The sequence below is a fragment of the Zingiber officinale genome, chromosome 8A (genome assembly GCF_018446385.1).
Source record: "Zingiber officinale cultivar Zhangliang chromosome 8A, Zo_v1.1, whole genome shotgun sequence".
Taxonomy (NCBI): Eukaryota; Viridiplantae; Streptophyta; class Magnoliopsida; order Zingiberales; family Zingiberaceae; genus Zingiber; species Zingiber officinale.
In genome coordinates, this window is record NC_056000.1 from 91,924,652 (window position 1) to 91,934,316 (window position 9,665).

General features: G+C 49.8%; 1 long non-coding RNA gene across 1 annotated transcript; it reads right to left on the minus strand.

The window, feature by feature from the left end:
- Window positions 1-271: 271 nt before the first annotated feature.
- Window positions 272-1,446, minus strand: LOC122012104. The gene is made up of 4 exons (XR_006120126.1): window positions 1,359-1,446; window positions 1,032-1,274; window positions 850-934; window positions 272-418 (listed from the first exon to the last, which is right to left on the minus strand). It is a non-coding gene; the product is annotated as an uncharacterized LOC122012104 (long non-coding RNA).
- Window positions 1,447-9,665: the final 8,219 nt, after the last annotated feature.

Genomic DNA, 9,665 nt, shown 5'->3' on the forward strand with positions numbered 1-9,665 from the left:
CAGTAAACACATCAGACACGTGTATATACAACAAATATACAATCAACACAACTCCCCCAATCATCTCACCAGACAAATGTATACACGACATACAAATGGACAATCATCATATGAACGCTACCAACGAGGTATCCCCTACCATACATACTCTACATGTAAAAATGCCACAGAGTAAAGATAACCAAAGTGCAGACTGTATAAGAATTAAATAGATCATCACAATGGTCAAGGATCAGTATCAAGCAGGAAAGCAACATACGAACATGATATAAGGTAAAACAACCTAATCCATCAAAGAAAACCATGCACTAAGCTCAATAAAAATCTACATAGAGCCAAGGAAGAAATACCCGCCTTAAATCTGTCAATCGTGATAAAATAAATCACACATCGTGATGATCGTCCCATATCCAAAATCCTGTATAAATCAACATATATATATTATTGTTTAGTTGATCACATAATCAACAACTAACCAAACCCAAAACCTAATCCTACCTTGATTAGGTAATCCTGTTTAATTCCACCTAAAGATCCAATTAGATGATAAATTCATCCTTACTCCACAAATTAATCCCTAAATCCTCACAAATTTATTACTAATCAAAACTCATTACATCATCCAACAACTCCAATAATCCTCAATCTGCATAATCATTTCCTCCTCCAATTCACACAAATGAATTCATCCTATTTCACAATAACCTAAATTAACCACCCAACCACCACAAGAAATCTAAAATCACACTCCATCAACCACACATCACAAGATCTCCAATATAATATGGTACAAATCAATCCACATCTAAGACTCAATTGAATTCATTAAAATCAATTATAAACACATACCCAATTCCATTGCACTCCACTGTTAGCTTGCGATCCGAGCAACCCACTGTTGGAAGCCACAGGTGTGATGCTCACTGCCAAGAAGCTACAAAGAATACCCACAAGCAATTCTTCCAAGAGTCGGTCCAAATTTCAACATGTACAGCAAAGACTTGCTGAAACCCTAACAAATAGAACCTTACCTCAATCCAGATGCTCCAGATCATGATTTGTTGCTGAAGGAAATCACTGCTGGAGCCCAAATCCAGATTCGTAGCAACTTCCCCTCCAAATGCACTGTGAAGAACAAGGGCTACTGACCTCTGCCGACATTGGTGATCTATCCAATGGTGAACCCGAGCAGCAACCCTCCACAACTTCAAGAAGTGGAGAGGGCAGTGACCGGCAATAGGAAACGCCCACAGCACGCGGATCCTCTGTTTCCTCTAATCCAGATAAGGAAGATCATCACAAACAAACCCAATTAAGCAAGGTCTTTGAATTCACAGAATCTTCCGACGAAGCCTTACCTCAATCGATCCGCGCGATCCACCTCAACTGGAGACGATTCGCAACCCCCTCCAATGAATAGATCAAATAGAAAAGCTGAGAGGGGCTTGATCCACCAAGAAAGATGCGAATCAACTCCCCCCTGTCGTGCCCTAGCTTTGTCGGATCACCGTCGATCGCCCGCAAGAAAGAAAGAGGACGAAGAGCTCACGCCTCGAGAAGGAGAGGGAGGAGGGAGACTTGGCCTAGGCACGCTGGAGGAGGGATTATTGCCGGCGATGAGCTCGTGGCGACCGGCGATCAAGCGAGAAGAAGTCGCGAGAGAGGGCTCGGGAGAAGGGAACTCGCGCGAGGGAGAGAAGAATCGAGGAGGAAGGGAATCGGGGGAGGGGGTTTTCGGCGATAGAGAAGGAAAAATAAAAGAAAATGAATTTTATAATTAAAACATTTTCTCACTTAAATAGGGTAGCCCAAAGAGGCTTTATCCGCACCCGCCGATTGATCCCCTCAAACCCCTCCGTACGAGCTCCGAAAAATTCCCAGAAAATTTCTAAAAATTCTGGAAAAATCCAATAAGATTTTTCGTCCAATAATATTTATTATTTAATTTTACTATATCTTACAAATAGCTATAGACACACCTGACTCTATGACTTTCATACTCATGTGTTGTTCCAAAAACTACTCTACAACGTCGAAATGCTACTTCGACAATAATGCTCAAGCTACTACTCTAATTTGTCGATGTTTCTATTTATTGTTCATTCATTCAAAGTTTTATTACCACAGAGCTTTTAGTGAATTGCCTAATGAAAAATCTCAATGTGTACGACTAGCAATCACTAGAATGTTAGCAAGCAAAAGCAAAACATGCTATCTTTATCTGTGTTAACTTGTTTTTCTCTCTTTATTTCTGTTGCATATTCTTGAGTGTTTTCAAAAAAGTGGAAAAAAACAAAACACTTTATTCATCTCCCCCTCTCCTCTGGCGCTTTCTCCAATCCATTAAGGGTTAGGGGTTTCGGGGTTGGGGAAAAAATTCGAGCATATAGCAACCGAATTAGATTATGATCGCTATAATAGTGACCAAAATTAATTTCAGTCTCTAAATTAGTGATCAAAATTAATTTTAGTCGCTAAATCCTGATTTTTGGATTCCTTCATAAAAAATGGCCCCATAAATTATGTGACTTAGCCACATAAGTTACGTGGCTTAGCTACCGATGTTTTATTAGTTGCTATTTAGTGATTGAAATAATATATTAGTCACTATTTTAGCTATCAAATTAAATTCAATCACTACTGATCCGGTAGTAAGAGCAGGGGATCCCGCCCTGTGAAGTCAACGCCACATGGAAGTCACAGTGGCAGTCGTCCATCCGGAGAGGGTCGGGTCCGACCGGACGGCCGGAGAGGGCAGGGTCCGACCGGACGTCCGGCCGGCCGATGGAATCGAACGCCCGGAGAGGGATGGGTCCGATCGGCTTGCCGACCGGACGATATACGGCTGATGGTTAAAGGCGCCCTGTCGAAATCAGGGTTCCGGCGCTCAGTGGAAAAGGTCGTGGGCCGAGCGGACCTCACGCTCGGCCAAAGCCATAAGGTAACACTGCTAATAGTCCCCATAAAGCACGTGATGGAGGATCTCCCCAAGTAAACCATCGCATATGTCCGGCCGGATGTTGAGGGAGCTGTCCGCCCGGAAGCCAGATTTGGAGCAAAGGGGAAAAGGACAAGGGACGTCTTTTTCTGACAACAGGTATGTTTCACGTGTGGGCCATGCTCCAAATCTTGTGACAGGGGATTCCGCTGTCCCATCGAGGACATGCTAAGACTGTAGCAGTATGGGTTAGGGAAGCTCACTGACAAGTCCTTACTGAAGTATGGGCTATGGACACGTGTACACCCCGGTATGTGTACACTCACTTCTTCGCTGCCTTATATAAAGGCCCTTATTCTTCGCCGGAGGTACGCAATCTACGAGTTTTAAAGCCACTGTTTCTTTCTGGAGCTTCGCCTGACTTGAGCGTCGGAGGGTCGCCGCCGGGAATCCCTTCCCGGCCCGACTTCTGTGCAGGTTCGCCGGAGCTTGGTGCCGCCAGTCGAAGATCCACGCCAGCAGCCGGAAGCGCCACGTGCCCAGCGTCCGTTGATTCGGCATTCGGACAGGATCAAATTGGCGCCGTCTGTGGGAACGTTCCTGTATCCGAGCGGAAACAATAGATGAAGCTGGACGACAACACATGGTGACGCTTTCGAACGAGGAACTCGACGCTCTGATCGAGAAAAGAGCCGCCAAGCTTGTGGAGCAAAAACAGAAAGCCATAGCCGAGCGGCCTGAGCAGCAAGCAATGTCAGCGTCTGGAGGTCGAGCGGAAGCACCGCCGGCCACTGTCGCATTTCATCGAGCCCTATTCCGCACCCCTGAAGCCGTACCAGCTCATAGAGATAGGGGATCTTCTTCGGATGAGATGCCTAGACGAGATAACAGAAAAGGGAAAGCCCCCCGAGCGGACTCATCTCCCGAGCGGATCAATCGCCAATTTTCGGAGGCTATTCTACAAGACCCTCTGCCCAAGCACTACGTGCCTCCGACGATCGGCGAGTACAATGGGACAACCGACCCGGATGATCATCTGGGTAAGTTCGATAACACAGCTACTCTCCATCAATACACGGATGGAGTAAAGTGCCGAGTTTTCCTTACCACTCTCTCGGGATCGGCTCAACGGTGGTTTCGGAGGTTGTCGGACGGATCCATCACCAGCTTCAAGGACCTCTGAATGGCCTTCCTCCACCATTTTGCAAGCAGCCGACGCTACCAGAAAACGAGCGTGAGCCTGTTCGCCATTAAGCAAGAAGCCCGTGAATCGCTCCGAGCTTACATCCAGCGATTCAACAAAGTGGCGATGGATATTCCAACGGCCACTTCGGAAACCATGATGAATGCCTTCACACAAGGCCTAGTAGATGGGAATTTTTTCCGATCACTCATCCGAAAGCCGCCCCGAGATTACGATCACATGCTGCACCGGGCTAACGAATACATCAACGTGTAAGAAGCGCAAGTGACAAGGAAAAAGGAAACACCAGCCGAGCGGGCTCCTCCGGCCGAGCGGAAACAGCACGCCACTCATCAGCCGCCTAGAGGACCAAGGGTCGAAGCAATCCGATCCCCCCACGCCAGGTCCCATGTGCAAGAGGTAGCTGCCGCCCGGCCCAAGCCAAAGAAGAGATGGACCCCGATGTTCTGCTCCTTCCACCGGACGGATACGCACAACACAAGGGATTGTCGAAGTCTTCCCTTCGTGGCTCATCCTGTGCCCCGGAATGCCGGACGACGGTCTCCCTCAGTCGACAGGCGACAGAGAACTCATGAAGCCGATCGGACGCGAGCTGGTAGGCCACAGCAACAAACTCCCGATCGGCATCGTTCTCCAAGGCAGGAGAATCGCCGAGCGTCCAGAGAGCGGTCTAGACCGTCCGCTCGGGAAGAGGAAAATAGAAGCAATACTTCCCGAGGCGAGATCAACGTTATTGCTGGCGGGCCGACCGGAGGAGACTCCAACCGAGCTAGAAAGGCGAGCGTCCGGCAACTCCAGATTCATGCGGTCGGCTGTAGCCGAGAACGAGCAGAAGGATCCGAAATTAGTTTCGGGCCCGGGGACTTGGAAGGAGTTGAAGTACCCCACGACGATTCTCTGCTCATCAAAGCGGTAATAGCAAATTATACTATTCACTGCGTATTTGTTGACACAGGGAGCTCAGTCAACATCATATTCAAGAAGGCGTTCGATCAGTTGCAAATTGATCGAGCCGAGCTGTTGCCCATGACAACTCCGCTCTACGGGTTTACGGGTAACGAAGTTCAGCCGGTCGGACAGATCCGGCTGGCTTCCTCGCTGGGAGAAGAGCCGCTCAGGAGGACAAGGACAACAAACTTCGTGGTGGTCGATTCTCCCTCGTCCTACAACGTTATTTTGGGACGACCGGCTCTCAGCGAATTCCGAGCGGTCGTCTCAACCTTCCACCAGAAGATCAAGTTCCCCGTGGAGGACAAAGTGGGAGAAGTACGGGGAGATCAACTAGCAGCTCGGCGATGCTACATCGAGATGGTCCGAGCAGAGGCCAATTCCGCTCGGAAGGCGCCCCGGATTGAGGTAAACGCCATTACCGAAAAGCCACCCTCTTTAATTTATGAAGAAAAAGAGGAAGTGCAGATTCACCCAACCCGATCGGAGGCCACGACCTTTATAGCGTCCGATCTGGAGGAGAAACAGAAAGAAGAACTGATCCAATGCCTCCGAAGAAATCATGATGTCTTCGTTTGGTCGACACATGAGCTGCCCGGAATTTTGCCGAGCATAGCGCAGCATGAGCTACATGTCCTACCGGACGCACGGCCAGTACAGCAAAGCAGAATTCCATCATCCGAGCGGAGGTGGAAAAACTTCTGGAGGCCGGCCATATACGCGAGGTGCAGTTCCCGAGCTGGTTGGCGAACGTAGTATTGGTCTCCAAGCCTGGCAACAAATGGAGAGTATGTATAGATTTCAGGGATCTCAACAAGGCTTGCCCGAAAGATTTTTATCCTCTGCCCCGGATAGATCAGCTGGTGGACTCTACGGCCGGCTGCGAATTAATCTGTATGCTCGACGCCTACCAAGGCTATCACCAAGTGCCGCTCGCCCGTGAAGATCAAGAAAAAGTCAGCTTCGTGACGGCCGACGGCACTTATTGCTATAATGTAATGCCGTTCGGATTGAAGAATGCGGGGGCCACATATCAGCGCTTGATGAATAAAGTGTTCAGAGAGCAGATCGGACGGAATCTAGAAGTTTATGTGGACGACATTCTCATTAAGTCCGTCCGAGCGGCCGATCTCTTCAAAGACATGGAGGAAACCTTCCGAACGCTGCTCAAATATGGAGTCAAGCTAAATCCCCAAAAGTGCCTGTTCGGAGCAAAAGGAGGGCTATTCTTAGGGTACATAGTGATCGAGCGGGGAATCGAAGCAAATCCCAGCAAGGTGAAAGCTCTACAAGATATGCCGTCTCCAAGAAATACAAGGGAAGTGCAGCGTTTGACCGGTCGGATAACCGCTTTGTCTAGGTTCATCTCCAAAACCGCCGACCGGAGCCTTCCTTTTTTCAAGATCTTACGCAAAGCTACAAAATTTCACTGGGACGAAGAATGCGACCGGGCGTTCGAAGATTTGAAGGCATATTTGAACTCTCTCCCGGTATTAGCCAAGCTGACTGCGGGTAAGCCACTTCATATGTACTTGTCTTCAACCGAACATGCCATCGGCTCAGCTTTAGTGAGGTCGAGCGGAGAAGAGCCTGTGTATTTCCTTAGTCACATTTTAAAAGATGTTGAATCTCGCTACACTGGGCTCGAGAAGCTGGCTTTTGCTCTGGTCCTTGCCGCTTGGCGCCTTCGTCCATATTTCCTGGCGCATACGATCATTGTCAAAACCAATAGCCCGCTCGGACGTGTTCTACTAAATCCAGAGGCATCCGGACGGCTCATCCAATACCAGCCCCGCTCGGCGATCAAAGTGCAATCCTTGGCCGATTTTGTGACTGAGGTGCAAAGGTCGGAGCTGGAAGCTATGTGGAGAATATATGTGGATGGGTCGTCCACTCGGCTCGGAAGCGGGATTGGAATATTGTTACTCTCCCCTCAAGAAGAGAAGATGCACTTATCCGTCCGGCTGGATTATAAAGCTACCAACAATGAAGCAGAGTATGAGGCCCTCATAGCCGGCTTGCAGGTAGCTCGGCATGTGGGAGCCGGTCGGGTAACGCTTCATTCGGATTCGCAGTTGGCCGCTCAGCAGCTCTCTGGTACCTTCGAAATCAATAGTGCTCGGCTCAAGCTCTACGCTGAAGCCTTCGAGAAGCTCAAAGCTGACTTTAGAGAAGTTATTGTCCAGAAGATACCCAGAGCAGAAAATCAAGCAGCCGATGAGTTAGCCAAACTCGCGAGCTCAATAACGCTGGTCGCCATTCAGCAATCAATTGAAAAAATACTGTTGGTGGCGCACGTCGACCGGATGGAAGGCCTCACATTTCCAAGCGACTGGCGGACACCCGTCATAGAGTTCCTCCGCTCGGGAGCCACACCGTCCGACCGGAATGAAGTCCAGCTACTAAGGAGAAGAGCCGGTCGGTTCACACTCATTAGCGATCAGCTTTACAAAAAGGCTTTCTCACGCCCACTGTTGAAATGCGTGAGCTCGGAAGACTCGGCTTATATCCTCCAAGAGGTACATCAAGGATCGTCCGGAGGACATCCGGGCGGACGATCACTAGCTAAGAAGATCCTGCTAGCCGGATACTTTTGGCCGACCTTACCAGCAGACGCTGCTCGGACAGTATCTACGTGCCTTTCGTGCCAGAAGTACCATAACTTCTCCCACCGACCGGCCGAGGAAATGAAGGCATCAACCGTTTCATGCCCGTTCGATCAATGGGGAATGGATATTGTCGGTCCATTTCCGATGGCGACCGGGCAGAGGAAATTTTTGCTAGTGGCGGTCGATTATTTTTCCAAGTGGGTGGAGGCCGAGCCGCTGGCAAAGATCACCGAACAGATGGTCAAAAAATTCATCTGGCAACACATCATCTGTCGGTTCAGCATCCCTCGCCGATTGGTTTCCGACAATGGGCGGCAATTCACAGGGAAGGTGCTAGAGGATTGGTGCAAAAGCTACGGCATCGAGCAACACTTCATGTCCGTGGCTTATCCCCAAAGTAACGGTCAAGCCGAAGTAGCCAATCGGGAAATTCTTCGTATTCTGCGCGCTCGGCTCGACCATTTGGGAGGAAATTGGCTGGATGAAGTGTCGGGCGTCTTATGGGCCATACGAACCACTCCGAAGGAAGGGACGGGCGTCACACCGTTCCATTTGGTGTATGGCGGCGAGGCGGTCATTCCGGTCGAAGTCGGCATTGAGTCCGTCCGAATCCAGAGCTATGATGATGGCAACGCCGAACGGAGGAACATGGAGCTGGATTTGGTCGACGAGGAGCGAGCCAAGGTGTCCGTTCAGCTGATGGCATACCGGCAGAGGATGAAGCAAAACTACAACCGCCGCGTAATCCCCAGATCCTTCCAGGTCGGCGATCTCGTCTGGAAGAAAGTCAAGCCGGTCAGCGACGTCGGCAAACTGGAGGCACCGTCGGCAGGCCCCTTCAAGGTTATTGAAAAGCTCCGCTCGGGAGCCTATTATTTGGAGGATGAAGACGGGCGGCAGCTGGATCGACCGTGGAGTGCGAACCATCTCCAACCTTATCGAGCGGGGTGAAAGGTGCACGAATGTAAATAATTTTTGTATATGTTAGTCGCCCATGTCCCTGTAATGCAGGAAGCAAAATTAATTCAAAGGATGGCCAAGGGTTCCGCCGATCGGCAGTGCTATAAATAGGAGGCGCCGAGCTCCGACGTTAAATATCGAGAGACGAGCCGGCGTCTATAAAGCGTCCGGCGGAAGACCGCCGAGCTCGACGTTAAATATCAAGAGACGAAGTGGCGTCTATAAACGTCCGGCGGAAGACCGCCGAGCTCGGACGTTAAATATCGAGATGAGCGGCGTCTATAAACGTCCGAAGCGAAGACCGCCGAGCTCGACGCGTTAAATATCGAGAGCAGTCGGCGTTCTATAACGCTCGAGCGGAAGACCATCGAGCTCCGACGTTAAATATCGAGAGACGAGCCGGCGTATAAACGTCCGAGCGGAAGACCGCCGAGCTCCGACGTTAAATATCGAGAGACGAGCGGGCTATAAACGCTCCGGCGGAAGACCGTCGAGCTCCGACGTTAAATATCGAGAGACGAGCCGGCGTCTATAAACGTCCGAGCGGAAGACCGTCGAGCTCCGACGTTAAATATCGAGAGACGAGCCGGCGTCTATAAACGTCCGAGCGGAAGACCGTCGAGCCCCGACTTTAAATATCGAGAGACGAGCCGGCGTCTATAAATATTCCAAGCGAAAAAAAAAGACTGCAAGTGTCCGAGAAGTTCGCCGCCAATATTGTTCGACCGACTCTACGTTCCGCTATGCTCAAGGCCCAAAGGTTCTGGTCGGCTTATAGCGAGCAATCCTTGCTAGCAAAGCGGAATGATTACGCGTCCGGAATATTTGCCCGAGCGGAAGGGCAGGGCCAAGTACTTCGCAAGAATGCCTTTCGAATGCCAGAGGTGTGATAATAGGCGAGCGGGCAACACACATATTAATTAGCAAAAGGAGAAAGTGCAAAAAGATAGAGTGCGCGAAAGGAAAGCATTCCATTAAAAATAAAATCTCAGGCCGGGCGGCCTAA